Source organism: Condylostylus longicornis, unplaced genomic scaffold (genome assembly GCF_029603195.1).
Source record: "Condylostylus longicornis isolate FDR11 unplaced genomic scaffold, ASM2960319v2 ptg000091l, whole genome shotgun sequence".
NCBI lineage: Eukaryota > Metazoa > Arthropoda > Insecta > Diptera > Dolichopodidae > Condylostylus > Condylostylus longicornis.
In genome coordinates, this window is record NW_026578059.1 from 1,331,304 (window position 1) to 1,347,193 (window position 15,890).

The 15,890-nt window shown below is 26.1% G+C and overlaps 1 protein-coding gene across 5 annotated transcripts in view; it reads left to right on the forward strand.

Moving 5' to 3' along the window:
- The window catches only part of LOC129613778 (ankyrin-3), a 42,626-nt gene continuing 26,736 nt past the window's right edge, over positions 1 to 15,890 (forward strand). Inside the window, exon 1 of one of the 5 annotated variants that reach the window (XM_055528004.1) lies at positions 1 to 279. The gene's annotated coding sequence lies outside the window, so the exon portion shown is untranslated. Of the gene's footprint in view, positions 280 to 4,208; positions 4,591 to 15,890 lie in introns of those variants that run through there. The other 4 variants (XM_055528003.1, XM_055528005.1, XM_055528002.1 and 1 more) reach the window with 4 other exon arrangements.

Consider the following 15,890-nt stretch of genomic DNA (forward strand, 5'->3'; position numbering starts at 1 on the left):
GATTTTGTTCTAATATTTGAAAAGAAACAATAATTTACTTTTTTTAAAATTGTACAGTGAATAAATATGTGATATAAATTGTTTTTATAAAAAAATTTTATACTAGATATAAAAATGTATAAAAATTTTATTGTATTGTGTATAGGAATGAGTGCATAGCACTGTCAAGCTGAACAACTAGGACACTTCATCCATATTAAATAATATGGGCATTTATCAGGATTCAAGCTAAAATAATGTAGAGATTTTAAGTAAAGCAACAATATTTTTGCTAATAAGGTAAGTTATATTTTATTTTGTAGATTATTCAATTAGTAAATATGATTATCGTGGTAATAAGATCTACATAGATAATGATAATGCGTTTTAAACATTTCTTTATTATTTTAAGGACCCTAGTTTGCTCTTAGTTAACTCCTCAAAAAATGTGAATTTGGATTTGTACCATCGGAATTCCCAGAAAAATTTATTACTTACTTTTGGTAACAACCAGAGCTCACATATTAATTTTCAAGAATATGGTAAAAAAAAGTAAAATCAACTGCTCGTTCGGTCCTTCCAAAAAATTTATAGGTTCATTGTTTGAACGATATGCAACGAATTTGCATATAAAATTTCAAAGAAATAATTTGATTGTTTATCTTTATGTGCGCAAAAATGCAAAATTAACCCAAACGTTGATTAAATTGTGAAATAGTCAAAATAAAGTAACATAATATAAAGTTTCATCAAAATCGGTTCAGCCCAAGTTGAGATACTGATCTGCACAAATAGGCAAACACACAGACCGACACATCTCTAAAAATAGTTTGTTTACCTTCGCTTCTGGAGAAGCGGATTCCCATATAACCTCTCTTATTGTATGCAATGCGGTTAGTAAAAACATAATTAAAGTGTACGAATCTATTTACTTGTTTACTTAACAGTAGTGTTAGTTTAAGCTTCCACCTTATATAGAAATATAATTAAGTAAGATATCCCAAATGAAATAATCTTTGAAAAAGGAAATTTATAGTTACTTGAATAGAAATTCCATAATTTTATTAAGTAATTTTCAATAAATTAATCTTTCTCTAGAAAGAAAGATCTCTTGAATAATCAACTTGATCGATGTTGTTTTTTTTTTTTAATTTTTACCCGAATCCTATCTGGCTAGAACTATTTAAATTAAAATTTATAAACTCTTAAGATGAATTCATTGGTTTGTCAGTTTTGCGACGGGCTCGTTTTGTGTTTTGTATGAAATTGGCATTCTCTTTATTGCTTGTTGGTATTGTTAGTTATTTTTTAAAATCTATTTGTAATTAATGAAAACATATTTGCATTTATTTCATAAATTAAAAATGTTAAAATGACAATGAAACCTTAAATTTTTGAAAAATGTATTTATTATTATAATCTACATCAACTGTCGGCCAATTTTTGTGAGGTGTTGGCAAATATGCGCTATGTGAGTATGGGCCACTCGAGTTTCCTTCATCACATACTTACAAGAAGAAATGGCATTTTCAACTAACTTTACTGATTGCTTTTTTTTTGACAAATAATAAATTTGTATGGAATTTTTATGTAACTAAATCTATATTTTTCATGGCTGAACTCTTAATTTTTTTTTTTTAAAATTTTTTTTAAATTTTAATAGTAAAATCGAATATTTTTTTTTCTTGGAAGCAAGAATGATGGGCCTCATTTTGAAGTTGAATGGCCTTACCTACATTATTCACTTCGTTCACTTCTTAATAACTTCAAATGTTTTTTTTTTTTGGAAACCTCGATAGCGACGATTTTGGCCTAGCAAATTTAATTGTTCTCGAACCATAACATCATTTTGTTGAATATTCGACTAAATTCGAATCTGAGTCTGTTGAAAGTCGTTTATATATGTAAATTAATATTGTTTAATATCAGATTTTATCTGAGGCGCTTGTCACCATCAGATTTACAGTCTAATCCTTTAACTGGCCTTTTTTACTCACTTTTTATTCACTTTCAAATCAGAATTCTCGGTCTTTCTACTGGATATTTCATTTTTCCAACAAGATTACTCATTTTGTCAATTGCATTTTTTTCAAATTATCGACTGAACGTCTGAATTTCAAAAATAAAGTGAATAAATTTTGTATACATTTTTGAAAAAAAAAAGGTACGCAATACAGAATAATTCTTCTCACTCGAAAATTAGATTATACAAATATATAATACTCGTAGCTACTCACTTTCTCCTCACTTGCCGAGTAAAAGAACGAAAAAAACGATCAGGACCTTAATCTAGGTTAGTCTAGTTAATCTAAATCTGATGTGTAATCGAAGTTTGATATAAAAAAAAATCTGATGAAAAAAATAAAAACATATCCGAATAGCATAATATTTTCGGTCAGATTTTTAAAAATAACACGGCGGAAAATAAATTTTTAAAAAAAATTTTTAAAAACTTTTTTTTTTAATTTTTTTGGCTGTTAATAGATTACAATTAATTTTGAAAACATTACCGTCAGAAGCTTGACGTAAAAATATAAATCAAAGTATATCTATGTAAGAAGTAGTTCGACTCTCCGTTTACATTACACTAATGCAATCACTCACTAATTTTTGTATACGTAAAAGTCCCTTAGCTAATCAGTATGCCTTCTTATTTAAAAAATAATAAAAATAAGTTTTAAAAAGACTAATAATATTAAAAAAAAATTAAATTTGTAATTTATATTATTGTCAATTAATGGTATAAATATATATTCTTAAATTTCATATTTTTATTTTAGTCTTCTCTTTATGAATTAAAACTCATAGTACCCATATCGGTAATAACTATATTTCATAAAATATTAATCAGCATGCATAAACATTTTTTTCTTTATAAATTGCTTTATTTCTATTTCACTACTCGAAACTATGTATCTACTGTACCATGTGCATCTATATGTACATACATATATACAATATTAAAATATATAACATTTTAAAATCATATCTATAGCTTTCATATATTCGAATTTTTTTACCTAACTTTTATGAAATTAAAAATAAATTTTGTTGCTATCAAAATAAAAATAACAAAATTTAATTTTGTTTATTTCCAAACTTAATTAAATTTTGTTACAGTTCGATGTTATTGATATACTAGTTTGTTTGCAATATTTTGTTTCTATTTTGCCTACACAACTCTTATTACTATCTACGAGTATTTTTAAATAAAAATGGAATATTTTGAGAATTTGGAAATGACAAGCAAACGGAAACTGACGGAATGGAATGAGCCGAACAACTTTTTAGATAGATATACTCTGGTATAAATAAAATCTGTTGTGTAAATTCTTATCAGATTTTATCGCAGATTTAATCATGGATACAATAATAGAAATTACTTTCTATTCTTGTCAGATTTGCTGTCAGATTTTTTGTGAGAGCTTGGAGCAGCAATCAGTAGATTTTTATTTTAGTAATAATTCTCGTAGCAAAATTATTAAATTTTGGCGTAATATCTGAGCTCTATCAAAATATAACTGCTGTCTGATATCTCTGAACCAAAGTACATATATCTATTCAAAAGTAGTTCGACTTGTTCCAGCAAAAAACCAATAGCGAGGCTTGGGATCCAGATATACTTGTTTTCGAGCTACAGCCTGTTGAAAAAAAAGGTACCGGTCTTTTCCTGCATATAAATACATCCTTATATCTCGCGACCATACAACGTAGAGTTACTCGATAGATAGTAAACTTGAAAGTCCAAATATTAACTTGAGTGCAGCTAGTTCTTGACGTTTAGGTGGACATAAAATAAGTTTCAAGTACGTTTAACACCGCCATATAAACAGGAATGTAATTTCAATTTAGTGAAAAAACGAAATTTTGTCAATTTCTATGCAAAACTCAGAACAAGTAGTTGTCATTGTAGTTGTCAAAAAAGTTTCTTGTGTGCGCTGTCAATAGCTAGTTTTTGCCGTTGTTTCTTGTTTTTTTACCTATTCCATTTTTGTTGTTTTTTTTTTTGTAATAAAGTCGAATAAAAAAGCAACGCGAAACGAAAATAAAACAAAATTAAAAAAAAAAAAAGAAATAAAAAATTAATTCTTGTTTTTTTTTGCTTTTCTTTTTAGATTTTTTATGTAATAAAAAAGAAAATAAAAAAAACAACCAAGATTTTTTATTTGTTTTTTTTTTTTTTTTGTATTTATGTTTTATTTTTTTTCTTCTTAGTTGTAAGCAATAAGTGATATTAAACTGACGTTTATTTTTATTATTATTTTATTTGCGGATAAATCGCGCGTTTCTCGGGTAAATAATTTAAAAAAAAAATGTAGGTACACCACCGCTACATTTTTTTTGTGTAATTAAAAAAAAAAAATAATTAATATTTTTTAATAATTTTAATTTTTGTTTGAAAAATCCAACAAATTAAAATAATTTTTTTTTTTTGTATATTTGTAATTTTGTGAGTTTGATACAAAAAAAATAAAAAATAAAGAAAACAACAATTAAGTGAAATACAACAATATATTATGTATTACAACATTTTTACATCCGTGCATACATATGTACATATGAGTGTGAATTTGAAATATTTACAGATATTGTATTAATGTATGTATGTAGGTATATAAAATGAAAAAAAAAAATATGTCTGCAAATATAATAATATAGAGAAAAATTTTTAAAGAAATTTCGAGAAAATTTTATTATCTTTTTTGGTTTCGTGTTTGTATGTATGTATGTATGTACTAATTTGCTTCCCTTGATAGAATTTGTGCATTCAAAAAATACTTGGTTTAATAATTAATACTTTTGTATTGGATATGTACATACGTATATACATGTACGAGTATGTAATTTCCAAAAAAAAAAAAACCAATAACAAACAAAACAAACCAAAAGAGATGACACCCAATTTTTTTTCCGTGTTGTTTTGTCCTAGGATAATAAAAAATTGCAAAACCTAAAAAATCTTCTGCTCTTCTTGAAGGCATGCGTTTTATATATTTTTTTTTTTTTCCTTTCCTTAATTTTCCTGCGTACTTGTCCATACGTAATAAAAAAAATATAATAAATTTTGTTATGAAAAAAATTTCTCTACAAATACCTATAGTCCTATACACCCTTTCTAAATTATTATGGAGGGTTCTAAAATTCAATCAGTGTATGATTTTAAAATATTAGTTTTATTATATACAAGAGACTTTCGATTCAATTCAATTCTAACTCTTTAGTATAAAGCAAGTTAAAAAAAATTCAAACTGCAAAATCTGCGAAAATAACGGTTGTATGGGTACCTAAGAGTTCTAGAGGAATTTTTAAGTTTTTTATAGCTATAGGTACTCTGCAAAAATAATATAAATTAGAAAAAATGCTTAAGTAATAGAAAAATGTTGGATATTGAAAAACTAAAAAACTACTCGTGTAGCACTTATAAAATCTGCAGAAGTGAAATATTAAGTTTCTGCGGATTAATAAGTATATGTATGTATGTGTGAAAAGATTTAATTTAGAACTTTCTCATAAGTCTCGTGCACCCTGTACATGCATACTATGTATGAGTGTACCTATAAGAATAAAATTTGAATTTTTTTCTGCACCTATTCCTAATATTTTATTTCCTGTTTCTTTTTTTTTTTCAATCATCCTCCGCCTAGTATTTATTTGTATTTATTTAGGAAAAGTAATAAAATTTAAAATGTTTTTGTAAACATTTTTTTTTAAATTATTTAAGAATGTTATGTAGAAAAAGAATTCAAAGAGTTGTCTGAACTTTTCTTTTTAATGTATGCATGTACGTATACATACGTAAATATTATTTAGAACATTTATAATATAAAATTTTAAAAAAATTCCAATAAACTATTTTGAATTTGTTTTGAAAATCAATAAAAATTTAAAAAATATATTTTTAATTAAAGTAAATAGATAAGTAGGTACCAATGTTAGTACTTATACCAAAATACATACATAAGTATGAGCGGGTATTTACCTATTTACCTTAAAAGTTCATAATAAAAATATAAATTCATAAAATTATCGTATAAGAATCCTATGCAGGGTTTGGTCGGCATGTAGCTCTTATTTTTTATAATTTTAAAAGTTTACGTATCAAATAAACACATCAAGTTATACAAAAGGCAATAAACTTACAAACTAGTGGATATTTATTTTCAAGAAAGTGAGTACCTATTTACCTATAAACCCACTCTACCATACTCCAATTTTTTCAATCGGAAACAGTCAATTGTAAAAATTTTAAATTAGTTTTCGATATTAAATTATCAAAAATATTGACTTTTATTTTGGCAGCAATTAATGGCAACAATTTAACTACATTTATTTATGTAAGACAACTGGTTGATTGAATTTAGACTTGTAGGTATATTTGTACACATATGTATGTAGATACACATGGGTGTCTTTAAAAAATTAATTTTTTATTACATTGAGATTTTTAAGAGACTAATACGGAAAACTGAAAGATACGTATTAGCGTTCCAAAATATCATGCCCATACATTTGTATTTTGCACAATTATAAATCTTGAGCTCATTTAGATATCATGTATCACAAACTATTTAGTTAAGATTGAATAAATTAAGATACTAATGTTTGAATAAACTCATTTAGTTACTATTGTAAATTGGAAATTACTATTGTAAATTAAATTTATAAATAAATTGAATAAGAAAGATACATGTATTCATTTGACAAAAATACATTTAAAAGAAGGGGATGCATAAAAATTAATGACCACTATGGTAAGTCAGGCAGGGCCGTATTTTCCGGGAATATCAGTGTTCGGAAACAGAACCTTCACTAAGGGCCTATGTCGTATATATGATAATATCGCAGGAATCTAACTAGAAAACTGTTTTCTAGTTGTTTAACTAGGAAAAACCTTACAGGGAAAATTAAACCTTACCAAGAATAAAATTTATATTTTTCAAGGTGTATGAACTATTTAAAAGGCTACTTTATATATACGTGCTCGTACATATATCATAGAATTTTAAATAAATATTTAAAGGAAACTTTTCTAGTGCAAGCATTTTAACAATGCTGTCAGGTCGATCGGTAATGTTGCTGCTCACATCAGTTTTTTTTAAGTTTCTTTTGCTTATTATTTTTTTTGGTTAGTATTCCCATTTAATGAAAATGATGGCGTCACTGTTGGTTTTTTTTTGCTTAACTTTCAATGTTAAACCCTCCGTTTAATTAACGAAACAAAAAAAAAAATCAAAGTTAACCGGTTTCTTGTGTTTTTTTGTGTGTTTTAATTCTTGTATTAAACATAAAAACCATGAGGGTTCCCTAACGATGCTTTTAATTTTTTACTAAATTTTTTGTTAAAATAAAAATTTATCGTCATAGTTTTAAATACTGTTGTTGCGTTGATTCTGTTTTATTTTATTTTAACTTTTTTTTGTCATTTTTGTATTTTTCGTTTTCAGAAAAATGACATCATTATTAAATAATTTTGAAATTAAGTAATTTTTACGTCCTAAATTAAATCATATTGGTTAGTACATACATACATATATTCAAAATATTTATATATACAAGAGTAGCCCCAGCGAGTCTCCATTCGCACCATTTATCTATTATAAAATTTTTAAATAATTGATCGCTTTGTACAATATATTTAAGATTACTTCACTCTGAGAGGCTATTTACTATATATAATTTTTAAGGAGAGCGAAACTACATTATATTGAAAATATCAAAGTAATATCAAAGAGAAATAAAAAGAAATTTTGTATATAACACATATACGACAGTGCTATAAACTTATTATAGAAAGAAAAGTTCGAATTACAAAGTTTTTTGAGATGCGTTTTTAAAATTTCGCAAAAACTATTTATTAAATACATAATAATTTATTGTGTTGAAAGAGGATTAGAGAGCTAACTTGAAAATTCCATAAAAAGTTATTATGGAATTCAAGTTTTAATATACAGATGTTAAAAATCATTGATAGACAAAGATAGGCGAACTCAAACCGTTGTCAAATAATCAATAGTGAGGAGAATTTAACTTAACTTAAAACGCACATGAGTAGTCATAACTTTCTAAACTGAGTAACTGCTAGTTTTTCTCTGCTAGTTTTTCTCCATTTAGTCTAAATTGCTGTTTCAGCACATGTTTTTACTGGCCTTATGTTTTATGACACCTTATTTCGTCACTTACTTTACGTCACTTACACTCAAATCCCTATGAATGCTACTATTGCGTACGTACCAGACATTCAAGTGATAAAACAAAATTTTTTTTTTTCGAAATATTCAAATTAAAACATGCATATACCGAATAATTTTGAGAGTTCCGCAGAAAACTTTATTTAATTTTGAAAGAAATTGGGGGTTTTCGTTTATTCAGTTCTAGAATAGTTCTAGTTTGTAGCACGTTCGAAAATTCACGCTACATACACTAAAAATATAGATCGTTCGGAAATTACTGGCTGCAATAAAGTGCGTTCGAAAATTCAATCTTTAATCAAAAAATGTCAGAAATGTAGCGCAGACTTCTAGTTTAAATATTGTCGCTGCCTTCTGAAACTTTTTTTTTTCAAATTTAAAATTAAAAAAAAATTTAAATTTCAAAATGGCAGATTCAGATATTAAAGGGATTATTAAAGTAAGTTTTCTTTAAGTTTAAAATTTCCATATTTTGCAGTGAATTGGAGGGCGAAAAGTATTGCGGTACTATTTCATAAACAATGTCATTTCTGTTATTTTCGAACAACTGATTATTTAGAAATTTCAGAATTTGTAGACTGCGTAAACTAAAAAAACTTAACTGAAGTATTTGCATACTGCTTAACGCTGCGGCTTAGAAATTTTAGTTCTAATGTAGAATTTTCAGCGCAGCATGCATAAACGAAAACCCCCATTAAAATTTGATGCATATAAAATTGACAATATGAATCAATTGTGAAGTGTACTCAGTCATTAATTTTTATTTTCTTTTAATATGTACAATTATAAGAGTTCACAATATTCTTTAAACTTATTTCATATGACGTCTCTGCTCTGGTCAATTGAGCAAAAAATATAGTAGGTAATCAATGCTGACAATATCACAAATAAACTTTGATAAATTTCTGATATTATAAATTACAAATATCTATATTTTATTTACATTATGTGTTATGCATATTATTTCCGTGTTTATATACAACTACAGAATTTCAGAATCCATATTTCTTTTAAGTCATAAAAAAGAGTATCCTTTACTAACAAAGTATAGATATACTTAATTTTTTTTTGGTTTCTTTTTAGTATATTTACATATTATCGAAATTATAGAGAGGGAAGGAGGAAGAAGGGAATTTTGTTTTCTTCTTTACCAATTTCTCTGTGTATATATAAATATATACATATGTATTAAAATATATAATTGGAAATTTAAGAGTAAATAATAAATAATAGATTTATTTTCAAATTATATATATCGTCGCGTCCAAATGCAAATCAGTCTATGTCCATTTTTAAACGAAATAGTTTTTTCGCTCAAAAATCGCATATAAGATTAAACAACCAACATATACTAAACTGTTATATTCTTAATTAAAAATAAAACAAATTTTAATTAAAAAAAAGTGACAAAATTTCGCTAAGCGGTAGGTTAGGTTAGTTTGGGTTGATGCGTTCCTTCGAAGGGTGCACTCAAATCATTTCAATTCAGAAGTAAAATTCAATAAATTTGCATTTCAATGAAAAATTTTCAATTTGTGACTTAGGATAGTTCTGATCTAAGGCCGAAACCAATTTGTAATAATAAAAGAAAAAACATACATACATATATTTTTTTACTTGTGTTCATTTAAGTTTTGTGAAAAAAGCGCAGTCGCATTTCTCAAGATAAAAATTAATAATAATAATAATAACAAAATTAAAATTAAATTTCTTATGTGATATTTCTTCCTTCCTTATTTATGTATTCGGTTGCTTCGTTTATGAGTGACCAACTATACGTACAATAGCTTTTTCATAATAATGATCTTATATTGGAGATAATTTTTGTATGTATGAACAAATTTTATATATATGTATGTACGTTTTTTTTTATTAGAAAACCCTCTTATCGAATTTATTTAAGTTGTATCCTTGAAATATTTTGATTTTTTTTAAAAAAAAAAAAAGAGTGAATTAATTGTCAAAATCAAAACTTTTTTTATGTTAATCTTATATAGGCACATACCGAGAAATATCATTATTTATATGCATGACACAAAGTTTCAACTTCGATGATGAGGAGACTTCATATTTTGATGAGGAATTTTCCAAAAACTCATGACTTGGTCAAGAGTCAAAGAAAAATTGGATAACTATACTAAACTGCACGATAAAACATTCGAATTGTAATTGAGTTACACATACATACTTATAGTATGTAGATTTGAATTCTGAATCAATAGGATATGGCATTTGAAATACAATTCAAATATTTAATATATTATACAAATTTTCAAAGCAATTTTTAGTAAAATATTATTTTATCATATGAGATGATGCAAAATTCATAAATCAAACCGGAAGCAGCATCGTGTTCATAAATTATGTTTAAATATGCAAAGATTTAAATTTGACTATAACTAGTCGTTTGTACAATATTTGAAAGTATATTTTTTTATGGAGCATGAGACGTAATATAAGGAGAAAAGTATATTTTGAAATGAATATTAAGAAAAAAAGTATAGCAATTATAAAATAAGATAGAAAAAAATCCTTATAATATAAATTACATTCATTCGTATTAAAGTAGTAAAATAATGGTATTAAAGTTAAGAGATAAAAAAAAATGTGAATGATTTGAAGCAAACAAAAAATAACATTCATTGTACAGGCCCTTATCTATTTCATACAATTAAGATAATTTTTTTTTTGTTTTTTTACTTTTTAGCACATTTTGGAATAAAAATGCTTGCTATTAATTTGAAACTGTCTGTTTTTTTGTCTTTTGCTTAAAATATCCATCTCTACAATCAATTCCGTTCATTTTCTATACCAAAATTAGAAGAAATAGAGTTTTTAGAGGAAATTTTTGAAATTTTAATTAAATGGAGTAGCACATTGTATTTAACATGAAAATTTTTTATATGAATGTTTTTCAAAATTTTCAAAGTTATGTATATGTTTTCTAGAAAGTTTCATTCTATTAGCGGCTAAGTTCTATAAAAATAAAAGTATAACAACAGTTATACTCGCCATATATTATCATAAAATTACATACATACTAATATATACATACATACGTCATAACTATATATTATATAAACCCTTATTGTAAATCTCACTCGTAGCACTGAAATTTCTTAGAAGTTACGAATTTCATATTGTGAATTCCGAATAGTAAAATTGTATTCCGAAATTAGTAATAGAAAGCCAGTATTCAAAAGTGGTCGGTTAATTTTTTTAAGTTTGAATTTATTTGTTAAATTTTTTTTTATGTAAAAGAGGAAAATGCAAGTATTTAATAAAATTTATTTATATTGCATTAAAATTTTCTTGAAGGAAAACGAGATCATTGCCTTTTTAAAATGTCTATTATTTATGAAACTATATTATTTTTTTAAATTATAGTAGAAATTTAAAGAATTTAAATATTGACACTTGACAACTGTATTAAAATATCGATTTTGATATTCCGAAAAATATTGTTGCAGATTCATAATCTCTACGAGTGAGATTTATAATTACTCAAAAGTCTACTTATAACTTAGTTCGCAACTTAGTTTGAAATTTGTAAAATTTTACGAGTAAGATTCACAATAAGAGTGATAACTACAATTTCACGATGGTATAATAAATTTCGAAAGTTATTGTAGGTATTTTAATTAGAGAATTGAATTTGAACACAGCCGTTTTCATTATTCATGAAATATATATAGTAGCTTATAGACTTCTTCAAGTGAATTAATAATAATTTTCATATATGTATGTATATTGAAATTAAAATTGCTATGTAAGACAATTTATGGATTTGATCGTCCACACTTTTTTTACCGACCGCATTGCATACAATAGGGGGGGGGGGGGGGGTTATGTGATGACAACAAATTTTGCATATCGAGTTTTCGATGGAACGCACTTCTCCATGGTAGGCAAGCGTAAATAAACTATTTTTAGATAAATGTCGGTCTGTCTGTCTGTCTGTCCGTCCGAGTGTATCTCAAATTCGGCTGAACCGATTTTGATAAAATTTTATATGTGAATTTGTTTTGGCTAAATCACGGATTGATCAACTTTTGGGATATATCAGACCTCGGAAACTGGACTGTATGTTACTATGTCTGGACTGGTCTGTACTATGAATAAAGAGAAATAATCAACCAATTTCCTTGTTTAATATTTAAATTTGGAGTGTTAAAAAAATGAAAATATAAATTTTGGGAACGATCAGGGTTCAGAAACCAAACTAGGGGCTGATCTTACATTTTTTTACATTATCTACGGAACGGATTTTTTGAAATTTGATGTTTGAGTTGTGGTTGCTACCGAAACTTTGAGCTCTGGTTGTTTAAACCCAAATTTACATTTTTCTAAGTATGTTAACTAAAAGTTTACTAACACGCTAAAAATTGAAAAGAAGTGTTTAACGACATATGTAAGTATTTTTTATAATATTCTGTAACACTTTCGCTTAACTTGACAATACCCATTGCGGTCGGTTATATGCTTCACATCAGGTTTTTTTTATTTTATTTCATTGTATACTTTTGAGCTCTAACGGAGGATTTAATTATATTAAATATGTATGAATTCTTTATATAGAAATATGTGTATATACTTGAAGGATTTTTATTTAAATACAAAAAAAAAAAATGAAAAACATAAATAGAACAAAAACAAAACCTTTTCAAATGTGAAAAATAAAAAAAAAATGAATAATAAAAACATATGAATTTTTTTCTTCTTTAATGTAAAATGTAATTATAATTAAAAAAAAAAGATATTTAATTTGAGTTATAAATAAAGTAAGCTAGGAATTCATTTTTAATAAAAATCCTAAAAGATTTTTTTATATAATAAAATTAAATTTCTGTATGTTTAACAGGATTTCACGATACCTTTTAATACTAAAAACTAGGCAGTTCTTCATTATCTTATATAACAATTTGAATCGATTTTTAAGCATAGGCTTTGAATATTCTCTTTCACCCTACCTGTCTCCCAATCGAACTTGAAATATTGATCTGCAGTAATTAATTTACGCTTCTTTAGAAACGCATTTCCGCCACATGTGAAATTTGGTGCTATTACATAACCTTTTTTATTGTATGCAATGCGATCGGTAAGTTCATAATCTCTATACAAGTGGAATGCATGATAGGGTTGTGCATTGATGATGTTCATTATATTTAGGGCCGTCGGAATGTATTTTATTAAAAATATTTTCAATATTGCATCTCTTTTTTCATACTATGCGTATATATGCTGTACAAGTATGATGTGAAATTTTGATAAATGACAAGTATTTTTTTAAAATTCTATACAGTGTTGGGATATTTAGTCGAGTAAATTTTTCTAGATTAGGCCAAATACAATGCCATCTTATACCATATTTCAAAAACTTGGTGATTTAAAGGAACTCAGTTAAAAAACAAACAATTTTTTTAATTATTCAACTTATAACCTATAAATATGTATGTAAATAAATGAAACGTTCTTTTTAACTTTAATATTCAAAATGATATAAAATAGATGTGATACTGTCTATAAAAATGAGACCTTTAGGGTTTTTTTTTTTCAAAGATTTTTCAATGGTTTTCAGAACGCTATTATACTAAAAATGTACGTAATCTTTTAAAAATTCAGTATAAAAATCAAATTCATTATACCAAATTTGGCATTAAAAATGCTAAAAACCCAACACTGACTCTATAACAATTATTCGAATGGTGTTTAAGTGTTTCCGTGCAAATTGTATTTTTCTGAATTTTATCTATCACCCGTCCCATAATTTTGCTATTTATAACTAGAGTGCCTTTCTAATTATCATATCGACTTAGATCACTCTTTTTTACCGACCGCAGTATATATTTAGATTATGTGATGGCACCAAATTTTGGATGGCGAGTTTTCGATGGGAAGGCACTTCTCCATAGTGGGGAAGTGTAAATATACTATTTTTAGCAACCTGTTGATCTGTCGGTCTGTGTGTGCACGCGTGTATCTCAAATTCGTCTGAACCGATTTTGATGAAATTTCGTATGTGAGTTTATTTCAACTATGTGACAGATTGATTTTAGGATATATCAGGCCTCGGGAACTGGACTTTTTATCGGGCATGTTTTACATTTTTGATAATTTCGAAGAAAATATTCAACAGATTTACTTGAAATTTCATATTATGTAAAATTCATTCGACCGCACGCGAAACCTTCTTACTTTTGGAAGATATAAGGTGTCAGCAACTGGACGTTTATTACGAGCCAAATATACACTTTTGCGTATATAAAGAAAAACAATCAAACGATTTCATTGAAATTTTATATTTTAATTCGAGGTGCTAAAACAGCGAATCTATAAATTTTTTTGGAAAGATCTGGTGTCGGAAACTGATCTGGGGGTCGATTTTACATTTTTTACCATACCTACGGAAATTCGGAAATGATGGAATTTCTTCAAATTTGATATTTGAGTAATGGTTGTTACCAGGAGTTACTGACGAACTTTTCGTATACGGCACAAAATGAAACTCTACTAAGAGCAAAATTTACATTTTACTAGGTATATAAACTAAAAATGTCTTATTAGTATCCTTAAAATTGTAAAGAAGTTTTTAAAAGACATTTTTATAACATTCTGTAACACTTTCACTTAACTAGACAATAAATATTGCGGTCGGTTATGTGCTGATAGCATCAGATTTTTTTTTACTGGAGATGCTACATAAATTTATTGAACACATTTTTTCGACATAGAATTTACTTAAAATCATATTATTGTTAATTATACATATGGTCAACACCATAGAGTTGGCAAGGTCAACTCTATATTTTATCCTCATTTTTTTTTTTTAATTTTTACAATTAGATATGAAAACATGGTGTAAATTGTATAATGTATCACGGTTAGTACAGAACATACGGTAAAACAATCATCCAAATCGATTTAAATTAATGTGACCTTCGGATTCTTTTAGTTTTTTTCTATTTGCTTTTTTTCTCTTTTATTATATTATCTAGATTACAGAAAATTTCAAATTTTATTTTTCATATATACAGACATCTTCATCATCATCATCATCAAGAACATTTGAATGTTTGACTACATATGCAAAATACTATATAAACATCATCTGGCTTATATTAATAATGATTATTATATGATTAATAAGATGATGATGCTATCACACTGAACATTAATTGATTCATACTGTGTGTACGCTATATGTATACATGGATATCGTTTATAATTTATATATATAAATATGTATGTATATTATGTATATATTATGAATTTTAATACATAATACGATGATGATCCGTTTCAATTGAAGTAAAAAAAAAAAACAACAGAAATCACATAACATTGTATAAAATTATAATTTAGATCTTAGATCTGCTTCTATAAGGTTATATTAAGCGAACCAAACACAAAGCCTCCATGTTATAAATTTAAATTGTATTTACGATAAAACTACATATTACTATATACATATGTAGGTACTATACGAATTTTAATTTGAACTTCATTAATATGTAGCTGTTTATAGTTTTCAAAATTTCACAAATATTTTGGGACCTAATATGGTGAAATAAAAGTTTTTCGGGAAAATTTAACGGAAACATTTTATTTTGCATATTTTTGTTAGCAAATGAATTAAATTTTATACAGGATGATTCTGTGATGAGTTCGATATTATTAATTATATTTAATTACAGGTTTGGAGGGCTTATGCCATAAACTATA